Source organism: Pezoporus wallicus, unplaced genomic scaffold (assembly GCF_028554395.1).
Source record: "Pezoporus wallicus isolate ANWC-B61680 ecotype Strahan unplaced genomic scaffold, APGP_CSIRO_Pwel_v1 scaffold_6885, whole genome shotgun sequence".
In the NCBI taxonomy this organism is placed as follows: Eukaryota; Metazoa; Chordata; class Aves; order Psittaciformes; family Psittacidae; genus Pezoporus; species Pezoporus wallicus.
In genome coordinates, this window is record NW_026638858.1 from 4,219,711 (window position 1) to 4,237,394 (window position 17,684).

Consider the following 17,684-nt stretch of genomic DNA (forward strand, 5'->3'; position numbering starts at 1 on the left):
ATGTTTAGTTTCTTTCTAATTCTGGGATGTTTTTAACAGCAAGTTAAAAGAGGTGCTCCTCTTTCCAGAGTAAACTGAGTGAGAAGGTTTTCCAGTGAATTAACCAAGGAAAGAGAAACGTCATGAAGAGCCACAGTGGGATCTGCCTGGAGAGTATGCTTCATGCAAGTATCAGGGTCAAAACCATTCCCCCTGCCACTACCAGCAGCCCTCCCAGATGTCCATCTGTTTGCTGTTCCTTCCCTTTTAAAAACTGCAGCACAAGCTGCTGGGAAAGCATGCAGTGTGTGGCAAATAATTACAGAGCAAAGCAGAGCAGAACAACCTCAGAGGATAAGTAGCAGTTTAGACAGGCACTGATGGCTGACCTTCCACTAGGGCTACATGAGATCTCTGCATGTGAAAGCAAACTGAAAGACACTTTAATTGGCACCATCATGCTTAGAGGGCTGGGTAAGCATGAACTGTGAAATTCTGAAGGAACAAATCTATATGCCACAACTGCTCATCTGCACTAAACAAAGGCTCTAAAAACGGTCACCTGAACCCTGAACATCGAAAAAGGCAGCTCCATCCTTTGCTGCAGGGAACCCAGAGCCAGCCTTGCCACCTCTGCAACCACACACGCAGACCATGGTTTCAACATTCAGCCGCAGATGTGGCTGTTCCTTGCCTGCAAGACTACCTGGGGCTGGAGGCTGTCAGCCAAGTGAAGCTCTCAGCCTGCCAAAACCCAGCATATTTGCAACACACAAAGTCAGGCTAGAGCAGATGAAGTCTTGAATTAGGCTGTTCAGCTTCCATTCAGCTCCTTCCAGAGCCTTTCCCCTATCACCACTGGAGACAAGTTATTGCTTTGGACATAAGCACTTCAGATGCAACTTTGGTCCAACCCAGGACAGCTATTTTCATGGTGTCTTTGCCAGCAGATTACAATATATGCCCACATACTTTAAGCATAGTTCAACAATATCAGCAAAAGTTCACTGATAGGAGAAATATTTTCCTACCAGAGTACTCTAAACTTGATGTGGCCTCCTCCTCCTCCAAGCGCGCACCAGCTGGAGCAAAACCCTCCTTACTTACACCTGAGGGTCAGAAGAAAAGCTGACCAAGGGATGCCCCGAGATTCCTGCTCATTTCATAACATGCCACTGTAAAAGGAAATTGAGCTGAGTATTCACACGCTTAAGGCCATTTAAAGTAGAGACTCGCTTTCTAATATATCAGGATTCTTCTGGCCTCTGAGGGCAAGAGACAGAAAGGAAGAGAGATACATTTCTTTTCAGGAATGTAAAAGTTCCCCTGAAATAATAAGGGGGGGGGGGGGGGGAAGCCCCCCTAAAAAACATAAAAACAACCACCCACAAACTTCCCTATGGAAAAGCTTCAAACTTATGAAACATCTATATCCACATGTCATCACAGGTACAAGAAACATGCGACCAACTGCTGGCACAACACTGGGACACATGCTAGATGTACTGCATCCCACATGGACAAGGGATTTGCAAATAGGATTGCAAGGAGCAAGTCCCCAGGGAATCAGGGAAAACTGAGTAGCCAAAACAATCCTAATTTGCCAGCTGATACAGATGTCTTCTCAACAGGAAGATAATAACAGGTCTTAGGAAAACAAGCTGCCCCTGGAGAGAAGAGTGTCATTTTGGCACTTAATTTTTCCTAGTCTTCTCAGGAAGAGTAGGAAATGGCAGAGACTTCCCCCACTGCATAAATTCTTTTATCAGGTTAAATTAGATTAATTCCCCCTGGGAAGATTACTACTCTACATAGTTGATGGGTGTTAGTGCCTTGATTCTCATATCCCAGTGACTGAGAAAGCATTTAAAAGTTTCACCCCCAATTCTTTCACAAAGATATCACTCCACTACCTGCAGGCAGCATATACCCACTCGGACTGAACCCAAAATACACCTAAAAATCTATTGCTACTTCCCCTCTTTCTTCTGGTTTCCAAACAATCAGAAGAAAATTGAAACTCGACAATTTCTCCTTGCTTTCTTAATGGAACCATGACAAAGCTGCTGTGCAATTGCCTGCTATCAGGGGACAGAGGAGGAAAGAAGGATAAAGCAAACTACAGGAGTTAACCCGCAGCAGCAAACAAATCAGTTATGTGCCCAGACATGGAGTAAAGCTTCATTTGTCAGAGGAGAAAGTATCAAAGGCTTTGAACATAGTCATCCAGTCCCTGGTGTTACCCTCAGAGGTCTGGTGTCTGCAGCATTAACAGCTAATAGTAAATATTATTTATATGCTTTTTGTAAAAGTAGTGGTGGAAATGTCAGGGGAGATGCAAGAACAAGAAGGGAAGATCTCTAAAGCTCTGAAGGGTAACTGTTCACATGAGAAGCCAATTCAAGACCCACAGTGGTTAGGAGCAGTTGGTGAGAACAATGAGGCATATGAAGAGAGTTTGCCCCTGGAGCAGCAGCTGGGGAGAAGAGGAATAGACAGCTGCAGCACTGCCCCAGGTCATCCCATAGGGTAATCTAACAAGGGTACTCAAACACGGGGATGATAGTGCCTGAATTATCACAAAGCTCAACCCTTGGCAGGCCTCCAGTGGCCCCAGGATAGGGGAGCCCAACAGGACAGTGCAGAGCACCGTGTGGATGTACTCTTCCCATAGATGCTGTGGTTAAGGTGAGTTTGCTAACTCACTGCTGAACATCAGGACAATAGGTTGGCTATGTCAACCACCAGACCCTGGACAGCAGTTTCCATCCATCCACTGTTGGTCAACCTCCGTGGCAGTTGTCACAAGGAAAATCAAGAGCAATGCAGATTGAATTATGCACCGCAGCAAATGCAATGCAGTTCTCAACTTGCATTACCCATTCTTATCTCCCACAACAGTGGCTTAAGCTATTTTTTCAAGTCAGCATTTAGCTTTTTTTTGCTAGCTAATACAACATTTCCTCTCCCTTCCCCCCACTCCAAGTATTTGGTGAAATCGCTTCTTCTGCAAATTGTGCTGCAAATGCTGAACTTTTGCCAGTTAGACAGGGAAAGCCTTGACTAAAAATAAATCACATTTCAGAAAATAGTTCCTTCGCAGTACGATGAAGTAGTGGATAATGCATGCAAGCAGATCTGCCAGGAAAACACAATCTCCAGACTTGCACGAGAATCTCATCAAGCTCAAAAGACAGACAGCCATAATTACCATGACTCGTCCCATCTTAAAAAGCACATAGTTAGGGGAAAGGAGAGAGGGAGGGGTGAGGGTGCCGGAGTAAATCAAGTTTCCACCTGTTCTGGCAAGAACAGAAGTGCCACCATCGCCACTTGCCTACCTCCCTTATGAACCAAGCTGCTCATAACCCACAGGGGAGGAAGAGGTCAACACACCTCTCCCTGCATGGCCACTACAGGAGGCAAAACCCTATTACAGGAAATCTGCTACAACTCAGGCATGTAAGAGAACAACTTGGGCTTTTGCCACCTGAGTCACCAGGAGTCTGGAGCACTGACTCACTGCTGGTTCTCTCCAACTCAGACATACCTGTGACAGCTTGCTAGCAAATGGAGGCACTCCTACCTTTGCTGTTCCCCTCCTCGTTACGGTTCGCCCTTTATCAAGAGGCCCTTTACGCTAGAAAATTAATGCAAGAAAAGGAAAGCACAATGAGAACACTCTCATGGGAAGCCCAGGCAGTGCTCTACTAAGCAGCTATGCTTTAAGATCCAAAGCGGAGAGAACATCTGCTCACATGGTGCGATAAACCCCAGGAAAAACAGGGGAATTAGGTGGAAACAGCTCCACCCCAACTCCTACTCTTCCACTGTGTTTGCTGCACCGCCCAGACAGTCCTGATGAACCAGGTTTTCAAGTAAGATTGCTTTCCATAACAAATCCATTTCACTTTTTTAGGGATCAAGTAAGCTTCACACAGCCAGTCATGGCTATGTCCTCCTGCAATCAAAATGGGCTGTTAGGGAAGACCAAATGCAAGGTAATGCCATTTTGGGATGAGATCCATCAGGGATAGAAAATTGCAGAAGCAGCTTCTTTTGCTCTTACAGCAAGCTGAAGGCTCCAGCTCAGCATGCCAGGCCAATACCTCCTTGTCCATCGATGGTTCCATGGAAGCATCCATCTACCCACTTCTCAGGCTTCCCCTAAGCAACCACAAATGGCAAAATATTCCACTCCAATTCCAGTGGTTGCATACACACCTCTGATCAACTGCAAACATAATTCCAGTTAATAAAAAAGTAGGCTGCAACTCAGCCCTATACGTTCTCCTCCTCAAAGTAATGCAGGAATTGAAATTGAAGTGCAGGCAGACCTGCTGGTAGCACAGTGCGGGGCATCACTAAATGCATGTCTGGCATCTCTGCAACTACAACCGACTCAAACAGTCCACTTACAGTGCCAAACAGTTTCAAAGAGCACAGACAAGATTTTTTAGTTGAGTACGGATGCCTTAAAGCAATAACAAACCAAATAACTTGGGCAAAAGGATGCACTGGGCAGCACAGAGAAGGCTTCAGAGCCACTGCTTCTGACAGCAATCAGTGGCAGAGCAGAGCATTAATTATCCAGGGAAGAATAAGCTGCTACAGGCTGTTCTTGCTGTACATTAAGAAAACAACAGCAGATTTGTTCGTGGTTGGATAGCAACATGCAAACATCCTCCTCCCACCCCCTCTCTGGGCTGCAGGCAGGCGCATGCGGTGGGGGAGCTACCACAGGCCAGCAGAACAGGAGGGCACAGTAGTAGTGCATGCAGCCGCAAGCTCGCAGCCGCAAGCTCGACTGGGATCCTCCAGCTGGTGCTATGGGAAGGAAAAGGCCATGCCTGTGTTTGCAAGGAGCTTGGCCTCCAGGAGCTGCTCTGCAGCAATGCTGCGTTTTCCAGTGTTCTCCTCGGAGCACTGCCAGCAAGGCTAAATGCAGACCTTACCTTCTGCTTAGCGTTTCCACAACACAACTGGATGGAAAAAAACTATTCACTGCACAATGTCCTCTCCCACAGTATCTGTCAATTCATACTTATAGGGCAAACCTTGCACATGTTTCACTTTTAGATACACACACTCTCCCCCTCGCCAGGAGCACAGCAAATGTACCTATTCAGAGCATAAGCTTCTTTTAAGGCACTGACAAGGAGCCAGAACACAATGCTCATCAGTATACAGGAACTGGCAAATCCTGTAAGCATTACAGAGAACATTAATTAGTGACAATAATAAGAACTGGCTGATGACAGGGAAGGATAGCAAGGCAACCTCGCAAGAGGTGGAGGAGTGCTAGATCTCAGCCCTGAACAACCTCCTGCCTAGCCTTGGCACCACAGTGGAGGTACCCAGCACAGAAGTCAGGGGACTTCTCCAAAATCAGAGAAGGAAGCCAAGGTAAGAGGTGAGACCATAAGTCCCAAACTAAGGCTGGTTGTTCAGCAAAGCCTCCTCAAGAGTCAGCGCACTGAAGTTAATATCTAGGTATAGGAGCAAAATAGAGGCTGATAAATGGGATGGAAGTGATCACCTGCACAACTCCCCTACTCCTCTTCCCAAGATGCTGCTGAAGATCTCCTGCTCCACAGCACGTGTGCAATTTCTTCTAGTTTGCAGAGCAGGTAAATCCCATCAGATATCACAGCCAGGCTGCTTCTGTTTTTCCATTATTACTATTATTATTATTGATTCATCATTATGATTTCATAGTAAGCGGTTTTATTTTTTCTACTGATTGCTCTATAAAGCTTTTGTATATTAGTCACGCAAAAGACATCTTGCAGCACTTAGCAAAAGCTGGGACAAAAGTCACCTCCACAGGCTTCAGCAAAACCTTGCTGCGAACATGCCAAAGAAAAGGCATCAGGAAAAAAAGGATGCTTTACTGGTAACAGTTCTAAGCAGCCATAAGGAGACATTTTTCTGGTGATCCAACTGAAGCAAAGATGACTGCATCTAATACAGCTTTAATTTTCCCATTCTGTTCATACAACAGTTCAGGGACAGCAACGAACATGGTGGATGAACAACCATCCTTAAGCACACTGTTAACAGAGAGAGGATTTGAAAGCGGGAGGAGTTAAGAAAACAGGGTGGCATAACTTCTCCAGTCAAAGTTCCAAACCTGCAAGGGGAAGGTACAGGATTAGCCCAACAACATCTTATATACTTCCTGCTGACTGGTCCTCATTATGTACTGCGAGAAAGCTTACTCATGCAGCACACTGGTTTACCTTGGACTGAGAAAGAGAGACTTGCTTGTTTTCCCTAATGTCTGCGGGTGACTCACAGACAACAGCCATTGCCAGATGGTATTTAAAGAACTGAGAAAAAACGTAAGCCATTCACCCTTCCCTACCCTTCTCCTCTTTTTCCTTTCCTATTACAGAAGAGCTGTAAGCATTTCTTATGACAAAAACAATGCTGATAGACCACAAGACCACAGCACAGACCTTGGACTTCAGCCTCAAGCACAAATTTTCCATCACCATTTATAATTGCTCTCCCTGTTGCTTTACATTACCACTCTAGCCAAAACACAAGAGTTATTTACTCGTGTTATGTACCTCCAGGAGGGTCTTCTGTTTTATTTCTGAAGTCAGTAACAGAACACCATTCTGCAGTGGAACATAAAGTCTCTACAGAAAGACAGAAATAACATAGCAAATCCAACCTGGCCAATAATCTTCAGTGGCAGCTTATTTATAAAAGTATGGAAAGACAACTTTCCTCCTCTAGCAAGGAAATTCATACCTTAGCTTCACATGGCTTAAGCCTAAAGAGGCTGCATTAGCTTTGTAGGATTTCAGCTGCATTGGTATTGGCCCACTCCTGTACCAGAGCTCAGTAGGTAGGGAAGTGCAGCACGTCTGCCATGTAGACAACCTTTTCTCCATTCCTCCTCCTGCTCCTTTTTCCTCTAACAACTTTCTCAATGCAATCACTACTGTTAGACAACATTACAGAAACATCACAGGAAAAGTTCAAACTTGCCTCCCAGTACTGCTGAGCAAGGCAGAGATGCTTGTAGCTTCTCTAAGTGCTGCAGGATTTAATCAAACCCATGTGAAGGTGGCCTGGCCTACCCCAAAGCAACCACAGCTCTCAGACAAAGCATTTTGTCCTACAGCAACCAAATAACTGGAAACTCATCTAAGTGCCAGGGAATCAGACCCCTGTCCCCAAACTCCCTTGTTCCCAAAACTCCCTTCTCAAAGTGTCCACACCACTAGTCTTAAGACATATTTGGTGGACACCCAGTTTGTCCACTAAAACATGCATTTCTCAGTGTTACCACTCCAGCAACCTCTCTCTGCCCTTCACCTTGATATCATGATGTATTGCTTGTTGACAGACTGAATCAATGCCGCAGAGACACAGTAACGTTCTATTTCATCCAGTGTGGAAAACAAAGAATAACCAGAGTTTACAAAAAAAAAAAAAAAAGTAAGTTATGTTCATAAGTCAGACAGGAAGATAATTCTACCCTTAGCTTTACAGCTAGAAGAGAACAAGACAGCAGGATTTGTTGTGCTCCTTCACACAGAGGCACTAACACATCAGGCCCTGGTCTGCAGTGTATTTAAGCAGAGATATCATATAATCACAGAGTGGTTTGGGTTGGAAGGGACCTTTTAAAGATCACCTAGTCCAATTCTCTGCCATGGGCTGGGACATCTTCCACTAGACCAGGTTGCTCCAAGCCCCGTCCAGCCTGGCCTTGAACACATCCAGGGATGGGGCATCCACAGCTTCTCTGGACAACCTGTGCCAATGCCTCACCACCCTCACCAAAGAAAATTTCTCTCTTATATTCAATCTAATATTCTCCTTGATATGTTGAGCAGGTCTTATTTAAAAGCTATGCTCAAAGTCCTCCCAGAGGGATACCTACCTCCCCTAGGTTAACTGGGGAGCCAAACACTTTCAGCACATACATGAAGCCATCAGTCAGCAGTGCACCTCAAAGGACTCTACCGACATCATAGGCTCCCAGAAATCTTAACACACTTTGCAACCCTTACCCCTCCTTTATAGGGAGAAAAACTGTTAGAAGCAAGACATGCTCTACCAGGGGCTACATGGCTGCCCTTCAGCAAGCCTTGCCCATTCCCTGGAAAGGGAATCAGCTTAACTGATCCAAAACTATCCCTTGATGCCAAAATACAGTCCTGCCTTTACCCTTCTACCCCTTCCACACATCCCAGACATCTCTAAGCTTGTGGCAGCAACCATTGTTTGCTTGATCCAACTGGAAGCCATCCCAGAAAGAAGAAAAAATGTGGAAGGATTTCTGGCAGGAGAACAGCCTGAGATCAGCTAAAGCTGGTGGGAAGCATGACCTCAGAAAGATGGCATAGTGGTACGTCTGGAAACCTACATGAGGCTTTCAAGCTACCACGCTTTGACCCATCATAGCTTTGTCTTTGCACAGGGGTAAGTCACTTAAAAATGACTTTAATGGCTCCATTCACTGTTGAAGAGGCCCAGCTACTCACTTTTCTGAAGACCCATCCAAAAACAGCCTGATGAAGTGCCACCTGAGTTCTTCAAACTAGACTGATGCCCCAAAGAGCCACACACCACAGCTATACAAGACTCCTAGCTTACTAAGGAATAGCAGTAAAACAAAATTTCTCCAAGAGGTCTGGGGATTGTTGTTTTTTTTTCTTTTGGTATGTTTTGCCATAACTGAAGAGTGTTCTTACATGGTTTTCAGGAGAAAGAAAAGGAGCAAGGACAAACATACGTAAAGGATCCAGCAAAAGCTCTTAAGCAAAGCAGACAGCAGGATGCTGAAAATAAATACGTAAAGCCTTTTGCAGCACCAAAGTTCAAATCCATCTGGACATTTTCGAGTCTGTCATGGCAACCCATAGAAGGGACTTTCCAATTTCTTGCAGAGAAACCCTGGGAAATAAGTACGGAAAAACAGAAGCACAGGCTCAAACTCTAAGCCAGCCCTTCATCCTGAGGTATGAGCTCCCCCAACATCACCACAGGTACAGAGGGAGAAGCACAGCACAGCCTTATGTGGTCCCTGCAGGCTGGCTTGTCCCCAGCATGGGATGGCCCGAAGCTCCTCCACCTCCATTCACCATCCTTCTTCTCCTCTGGCACAGGGATGGATGGAGGGGTCCTAACAGATCCAAGTGCACCTCAGCGTGACAGAGGGGCTGCCAGCTCAAGCCTTCCCTTCACACCAGCCATTTCACCTCCAAACAGCAAGAGCGTGATCCCCACCTAAAAAAGTACACACCACAAAGCTCTGCTGAGTGGATGGAGCTAATGCACCACCATCCCCAGAGGTACCATCCAAACATCTCAGCAGCAGTCCAACGGAGCTCCCCCATCCCTAGCTCCTTACAGAGGGGAAGGAGGCAGAGCTAATCCTCTTGTTTTCCTAAGTTTATGCAGCATTAGCCACACAGGCTCCTGCTGAAGCTGCCCCAGGGCCCCCAACCTGTGATCACTACTGTGGTCACACTGAAACCACCAATTCTGTCAGCTTTCAACACAAACAGATGAGCACAATTTAAACCTTCACATTCAAGCCTCTTTTACACAGACTCCATAGGAAAACCCAGAGCTTCTACTCTCTCAGTTTTCCCAATAACTATTACCATGCACACTTCAGAAATATCCCAAAGCATCCTTAAAAACATTATGGAGTTTATCACGAAGCTCAAGCTTTCAGCTCTGCAGAAAAAAAAAAACAATAAAAACACCCACCAAAAAAAAAAAAAGCAAAAAACCCCAACCAAACTACAGTGGGTTAATTCAGGACAATCAATGCTCTATCAGCTCAAGTAGGATACTGGATAATCCAATCTTTTCATTTCAAAGCCTCCCACTTCCAGCAGCTGGAGAACATGGACAAGCAGCACCGTTCAACCCACAAACCAAAGAGCAGGAATGTGTTTCCCAGCCAAGGGCTAGAGTGGCAATCACCCCTCCTTGCCCAGCATCTCTGGGGATGGACCTCTGTCCATCCAGCTGCCCCCATGCTGGATCCAGCACTCTGCAGGAGGTAATTGATTAATCCCTGAAAGACTGAACTACTTTGACATGCCACAGGCTGACTCACAGAACCGAGAGGTGAGGGAAGAGAGAAATGGTAAGAACGAGACACCACAGATACAACATTTTTCGAGAAACTGAATTCCTAAACATGCAGGTAATTTACTTACCTGCTCCCTCATCATCTACTCTGTATTGAAATGTTTGATGAGATACACAATTCACTATCAGTGCAACTTTGCTCTGCTTAAGCCCACATGAGACGTCAAGAGCTACAAAAGCAGGAAAGAGGACACCCAAAAATTTCATCTTGTGAAGAGAAAATGACACTACTGAGCTAAAACTTGAGTAGTGAGGTATGATGCAAATGGGGGAAGCTTTAAAAGATGTACGAAAAGCAACTGCACTAGCTCAGACCAACATCTGCATCCCCCAACATCCTGCCACCATGGTGGTGAGCAGCAGACATGGGGCACGCTTGGTCAAGGCAACTGCTGGAGGGGTTTCCGCAGCACACCCTCCACATGCAGGGCAAGCTGCAGCTTTAGCTGCATGCAAAGCATGACCCTCACTGTTTAGGGAATACAAATTAAGGGAAGAGGAAGCAGGAGATTTAAGAACCTGAGCCACGTGGTGAGCCTTAATGAGAGCCCACTTATTTCTAGAGAGCTAGCTGGCCGAAAGTATGTCTGTAAAGAAGCCAGGCACATCTGCACAGCTACTGCAAAGAAAAGTAAGAGTTGCGTGAGCAGGTTGTAGACTTTGGGTGGCTGTCCCAGCAGCTGCTATGTCACCAGTAATGCCTGCACCCCACTTTGCTGAACCTCCCACACCCCTCTAACAGCAGAACGTCAAGCTGCTGAGTACACCAACAAACAAGGATTTCTGAGCAAGCTGGATTTAACCCTGCTGTCAAGATGCCAGCAGGGCTCCAAGTCCTAAGGAGATCAGATTTGTATCGATGGACACTCAGGCAAAGCTGGCATGATGGGTGTATGCAGGGGGTTGAGGATCCCCAGCACTTGCTTCCTCTTCATGAACCCTTTTTTGCCCCCTTGGACTGATGACAAATAGTTTCCCACAAGTAGAATCCTGTGCTGAGCTCCAAAAGGTGGGGGCGAACACTTTGTCTGCTAGACTTTTGGGGCACCACAGCACTGGGGCTTACTGGTACTGTGAACTCTCACCCTGCCAGACAACTGCTGCTCAGCAGCCTGCAGCACAGAAGTTCCTCTGCATAAAGCTGAACAGTACTGGCTCCTATGTTTGGCTTCCAGGATCCGAGCCACAATGAGAGCTAAAAGTATTTCAATTAACCAGTCCTTTTCAATGCAGGAGTCACTGATGATGCCACAAGGGTACTATACAACTGCAAACAGGAAGATGTGGTCTGCAGAAAAAAATAATAATAAATTGAATGGGCTGAAACAGCTGTCCAGGACAGTAACCTCCGAATTCAAGTGTGGACCACACCATCCATGAAGCTTGTGCTACTTGCAATTGTGTTGCAATTGCAACATTTAATATGTTTGCAAGCTTTCTGATGCGATAGACACAGGGAATCATTTTTGCTTTGCATTCACTATACACAGAGAGCTTGTTCTGGCTGTATGCCGTGCAACCTGTCTCCTGAATCGGCTGGCTGCTTAGCTGTGTATCATCCTGCATGTCAGGAGTTAAGCAGGAAACTCTTATTGCTGGTAAAATCCTTTGCAGGGAGATGGGTAGGCTCCTGAGCTAAGGATTTCTTCATGTGCAGATTTAGCACCATTTTTTTTTAGCACTGCCTGGTCTTTATGCTGACATCCAGACTTTAAACATCATCTGTGGGTAATACAGGAGTATATTACTCACAGCAGCGCACCTGGGAGAACTAGCAAATCCTCTCCATTTGAGCCAGAGTGCTGGCTTTACTCTGGAATTACATTTATCTCTCCGGCACTAGGCTCCCATTAATGGAATTACCAGGCAGGCTGCTTCAGAATTAACACTTGAGAGAGGCAGGCTGGGATGGCACCACTCCAGCCTCAACCCGCAAAGCCGGCACTGTTTCTCCATCCTCCAACGAGCTGCCGCCCTAACGAGCCTGACCCCATGACGAGAGCCAGGGAAACAAAAGAAACAAACCCGAACTGTCCAGGGCAATCAATATCTTTCTAGGAACACCCAGGCCTCTTGCCAGCTCTCTTCCAACCCCAATTTAGCTCTCCTGCATCACAGAAGGGGATGGCACGTGCAGGAGCAACCCAGCGGGATGCCAAGCCAAGAAGCACGGCTGGTGCTCAAGCAGACACTTAGGCCAATCTGCACTGGTCACTCTGCAAATACCTGATGCTGAGAGTGTCAAAGCAAACCCACAGCTAAAGACAGCACCCATTCACTTCAAAATTCACAGAGCAAGTACTCGAGTCTGAATAGTTGTTTCAGAAATACCCACTGATACGTAAAATGGGGAGGCGTATTGTAGCAAATGAATCAAGACTGGGTATCGGAGATTATCTTCACACACTAGAAAACTGCCTTCCATCACATGGCAGCTACTGCACTGCCACGCTGAGCAATCTGCACCATGGCATGAAAAAGTCCATTAAACCATCCCTGCACTACCCAACAAAATGGGCAACTGGGAGCAGTGCTGCAGGCCGCCAAAAGCTAAAGGGGATGCAGCACTACAACTTCTCTGGGGGCTGTTTTTTGCACAGAGCAGCTGTGGGTTTGTTTAGGTAGGGTTTTTTTTTCAGTCATCTTCAACAGACTTCTCCGTCCCTGACAAGGAGCGAATGCAAGGAGAAAACAAGAGATTCACCACCACTTGAACAGTGTTCGCCCCAGGTATGGAGACCCAGGTGCACAGTACTGCCAAAGCAAGTAAAAGACAGCAAGGGGAAAGCTTATTTGCAGAGTATAGACATACCCTTACAACAGCTTGAGCTGTGGGAGCTGAACTACTCTCTCCTGTATTTAAAATGTAGGAGAGGAAAGTGCAGGAACTACTCTAGCATGACTGTGAACGACTAACAGGCTTTGAATTTCAAAGTCAATCTTAACACATGCTCTTCACTGTGATTTTAATTCTAAAATAAAAGAAAAAATAGTGGGAAAAAAAAAGAGGATTTGCTGTGAGAAAAGATCCTGTACAACCCTGTTATTAAACCACACAAGGAGCAAATGAGGGAGACTGGCTGGGGCTGATGAAGCAAGGCTGAAGGGCAGCCCTCTCTTTTCTCCCTGGCCCTTCATTTGCTCTGCTAGTTGCTCTCAGCAGCGTAACGATTCAGGGAGGCAGAGTGCCCCGTGACAGGAAAAACATATGTAACACCCAGACGGTGAAACCTCAATCTGAGACGAGCATCTATGCAAAATGCAGCCTGAAACATTTTTTCCAGCTCCACACAGTCGACTTGATGTGCTGCAAAACCAAGCTGGTGAAACGCTATTGCCTGCATCGAAGGTGAGATTCACCAGCAGGATATACTCTCAAGCATCTCCCTGTTTTCTGCAGGTTAGAAACAAACAAATAAATAGATAAAAGCCTATGGGCAAGGTTACAGGGTCCTGCAGCTCAGGGTGATGCAAGAGAGAAGGGAGAACATCAGAAAAAGAAATCACACAGGTTCGACGCTCTTCAGGCTGGCACCTGGGGAACAGCTTAGCCAAGAAAACTACTTTCTTTCCAAAACAACGATGAAGGTAAGGAGCCATCGGAATTATGAGTCAAGCTCCAAGATAAGAAATCATACTAGTGGATGGGTGTGGCTGCCTGTTTGGGGTTTTTCTACAAGATAAATGTGTCTTTTGGAACATGTTTGTTGGCCAGTCTTCCCTCTGCTGGGAAGAGCACCCAAAAACCAAGAAGGAAGCTTACAACCCTGAAAACAGCAAATGAAAGGCAGGTCAGTTTCCAAAAAGCCGAGATCATGCTTCACAGGCCCTTGAAAGTAAGATGCAACATATTAATATGTCAAAAAGGACAAAAGAGGAGTAAATTTAAAATTCCAAATAGTTCTATAAAATATAATTCAGAGAAGCTGTTAAGGAAACTCTGCAAGAGGCAGAGCCCATTCACAGACCAGAACCTGTCAAGTAAAAGAAATAAATAATTTTTTTAATCTATTTTTCAACTGTAAAGCTGTGGGTATATAGGAATATTTAATCAAAAATTCACAGTCTGGAGGATGCTAGCTCCACATATGTATCCAGGGAAAAAAAAAGTAGCTTATGTATCAGAGTAAGAACTAATGCAAATCCCTTAGGAAGTGTGTGAAATTGAGCAGAGAATGGTTTTGAATCCAACAGAACAATGTGTTGAGCGAAGCTGAGGTAGCAGTACACCAGCACTGCAGGAAAGCAAAAAGTGTAAAGCACCCAGGAGCTCAATGGAGCAAAAGCCACAGCAGGTCATGTCACCCTCTCCAACTTCCCCACTGCCCAGTGAATTGTAATAACTTCAAGACAGTCATGTAGGGCCCTGCCAGCTCAGCCCAGGACCTTGCTGCTCTGCAAACAGCAAGGTGTTAAGCAGCCATCACCGAGGTTATACAACAGAAGCTATTTTGCAATCCCTTCCGTATAGAAAGTATTTTGCATTGGCCTTCACAACAGTTCAGTTTTGCCTTTTCTTATTCAAGAACACAGTGGGGAAGCAAACTGACTGAGCACAAGGCAAGCAATTTACTAGAATGACAGGTTGTTAACTAAACCCTGCCAAACACAGCTTTAAATTAAAGCATCAAGCCGTGAATAGCTTCCTCTTCCTCAGCACAGCACTGGCAGAGAAAGGTCCCAACAGTCGCTATGCTACACAGGCCCTTATCGAGTATATTCCCTTTTCCCAACAAAACCAGGGCACCAAATCCTGGCTGGACCAATGCAGCTCCCCAGAAGGCTCCAGCACACATGCTCTTACCCACCATTTTGGCAGGCACCAGAGGTCCCTGCTCCGACACAGCATCTCCTTCCTCATTCAACTGACCCTAACTCTAATTCAGTTGGAGCACAAGAGCAAATGGTACCATTTCCTGAGGGAGAAGACCTCATGAATCACCATGATGCCAGATTTCACTTTTTGGGGTGTTGTTTTTAAAGGAAGTATTGCAAGGCAAGGGTGGGGAAACCAACTGCAAGCACCGGGTTTGACAGATCAAGCACTTGAGCTGCCACATCTCCAGACCCTATCAAAAGCTGGGACCAAACCCGACTGTCCCACCAGCGCTGCTAGCTATGTCCCACGCAGTAGGGTACTTTGGAGGCACCCAGTCCATACCTGTGCCACCCCACACGACCCCACAGAGCAGCTGGGCTGGGGAGGACAGGTCACCACCCCGTGCGCAAGGCTGCTGGGAAGGCAAAGCCTCCCAAAACAGCAACGGAGGTGAGCAGGGTCAGCTCCTGCGCTGCTCCATCCAGTGGGAATGGGGAGGAAACAAACAGCATTTTGTTTTGACCTCCATGCGGCCCCACCACGACTCAAAGGACTGCCTCAGCTCCTGGCAGAGTCTCTGCGGGGCGCATAGCCCCATGCTCTGACTCTCAAAGCAGCCCCACCGTGGCAGCCCTTTGCAGCCCGATTCCAAGCACACAACCCTTTGCGGTCCTTCACCCCACAAAATGCCTTCCCCTGAACACCAAGCCGAGCCCTTCACAACCTTCCCGAGCCGCCCATTCGTGCAGCCCCAGGACACCCCCCGGCACCTCACGCTTTCCCGTTCGGGGTGCCACAGATACACAGCTCTCCACAGACCCCGAGATGCTCCCGACCACACACACCTTCGCAAACCCCCATGCCGCTGGACACGCAGCTCTCTGCACACCACAACCCCCAATGGCCCCACACACAAGCCCTTGGCAACACTACCAGCCCTCCCCGCCCGTTGCTTCCCCCGGAGCGGACCCCGCTGGATACTCGTGCCTCTCAAACCTTCTCCCGTCCCGTCCTGCCGTATCCCCTCCGGTCCTTACCGTGAGGAGCCTCGCGGGAGGACGCGAGCTCCCAGCCCCGCCGCGCATCCTCCCGTACGCGCCCAGCGCCCAGCCCGCTCCTGCGCAGCCGCACTAGCGAACACAGAGCGGGACGTAGAACGGCCAGCGTCGCACGGCGTCTCGCGAGAAGAGAATAGAAGTGCCCCTGCAAACAACGAGATCGTGGAGGGGAATTAGCTCAAATGGTAGAGCGCTCGCTTAGCATGCGAGAGGTAGCGGGATCGATGCCCGCATTCTCCAGATTTTTTTTTTCTTAATACGTTTTGTAAAAACTTCTACCTTTACTGTTGACGCATTTTGCCTTTGTCTAAAAGATTTCTTAAGTTATTTGTTTCCTTAAAATTCCGAAGGATACGTTTGCTTAACCCGTGGTTAAGGCAAGGAGAGTGCTGTCTGCTGAAAGTGCAGCATTACAGGAGGCCCTTTTGCTTTCTCATTAGTATTGGACAAGAGCAGCAACAGGGTGCAGCATCCACTCCCTCCAGCGCTTCTTATGGCAGCTTCGGCCCCAGCCCTCACCTGCTTAACTCGTAGAGGAGCAGGAGAGCCCCAGGAATCCCCTCTCTTGGAAGCTTTTGATAGACTCAAAACTCATTAGTTAATTTCAGAAGGAATCAAAATACCTCAAGAAGGCATTGATATACATGTCAGTTAGTAAAAAAACTGGCAAGATTTTGCCCATTGAATTTACCGACGTGTAAAGTTGAGCCAAATATTCAAATTCTTACATGTTGCTATTATTCTATTATGAGCGAGAAAGAAAAAAAAATAAAGAAAAAAGAGAGTGGTTTAAAAACTGAAGACATATCATGGGAAAAAAAAACAAACAACCCCATAGGAATACACTCAGTTGGCATTTCCATCCCAGCCACAAGCTGAACTGGAAACCAAAGGTGGAAAACAATTCTGCGCACTTTCTCTGGTTACATACATGACAAAAAGATCTTTCTGAGATATGTCAGCAGCAAAGAGTGGAATTCAGCTTTCAAGATGCTCATAGATCCAATCCTACACCTGGGTAAACTGCAAATCATTCCCATCACCAGATGTTTGCAGTGGGCCTGGGGCAGGCTCACCTCTCTGCAGAGCATACACATGAGCCCTAGGGTGGCTGACAAGAGAAGAGATCAGGCTCAGAGCCCATGCTCTTAAATCCCAGAAGACTTCCTAGAGTGGACCTGGGGCAGTGGAAAACATCCAGTGGGTGTTTTCCAGACCGACCAAATTCTTCTGCAACTACTTTCCATTAAACCACACCTTCAGAAACGGTAAGAAGCCTCAGTATTACTGCATCACCCTTTGAAAAGAATAAACCCAGGGAATCATTTTTTTGTCTGAATAAATCTCGTGCAAAGATTTTTGCAGAGCAGCACTATTTGGCCATGGTCTTTTTGCACATCTATAGCCATATCTACCTGAGGCTGAAGTCCTGCCTATTTTACCGTTCATCCTGCAGGTCTTTTAAAGTCCTTCTACCCCCACTGCCCTTTTTTATAGGCGGCATAAATGTTTAGATAAATTAATCGCCAATAGCCCAAAGAAGAACTGGATTGAAGGGAGGATGCAACAGCTTTTCAAAGAGATTATTTGGCACAAATACCCATGAATTCCCATGGGTAGCCTCAGGGAGACTGGAGAGCCATGTCTCTACCACTAGTGGACATGTTGCAGTCCTTTCCGAAAAATGCCAATGGTAC

The 17,684-nt window shown here is 46.6% G+C and overlaps 1 protein-coding gene and 1 non-coding gene across 9 annotated transcripts in view; one reads left to right on the forward strand and one right to left on the reverse strand.

Moving 5' to 3' along the window:
• LOC130601072 (uncharacterized) overlaps nucleotides 1-16,070 on the reverse strand; it is a 77,876-nt gene extending 61,806 nt beyond the window's left edge. For 3 of the 8 annotated variants that reach the window (XM_057412902.1, XM_057412901.1, XM_057412896.1), the window contains exons 1-2: nucleotides 15,967-16,033; nucleotides 5,101-5,182 (exon numbers count right to left, since the gene is read on the reverse strand). The gene's annotated coding sequence lies outside the window, so the exon portion shown is untranslated. Of the gene's footprint in view, nucleotides 1-5,100; nucleotides 5,183-15,966 lie in introns of all 8 variants that reach the window. The other 5 variants (XM_057412903.1, XM_057412897.1, XM_057412899.1 and 2 more) reach the window with 4 other exon arrangements.
• Nucleotides 16,071-16,154: 84 nt separating this feature from the next.
• TRNAA-AGC (transfer RNA alanine (anticodon AGC)) lies at nucleotides 16,155-16,227 on the forward strand. Its single transcript has one exon. It is a non-coding gene; the product is annotated as a tRNA-Ala (tRNA).
• The last annotated feature ends 1,457 nt before the right edge of the window (nucleotides 16,228-17,684 follow it).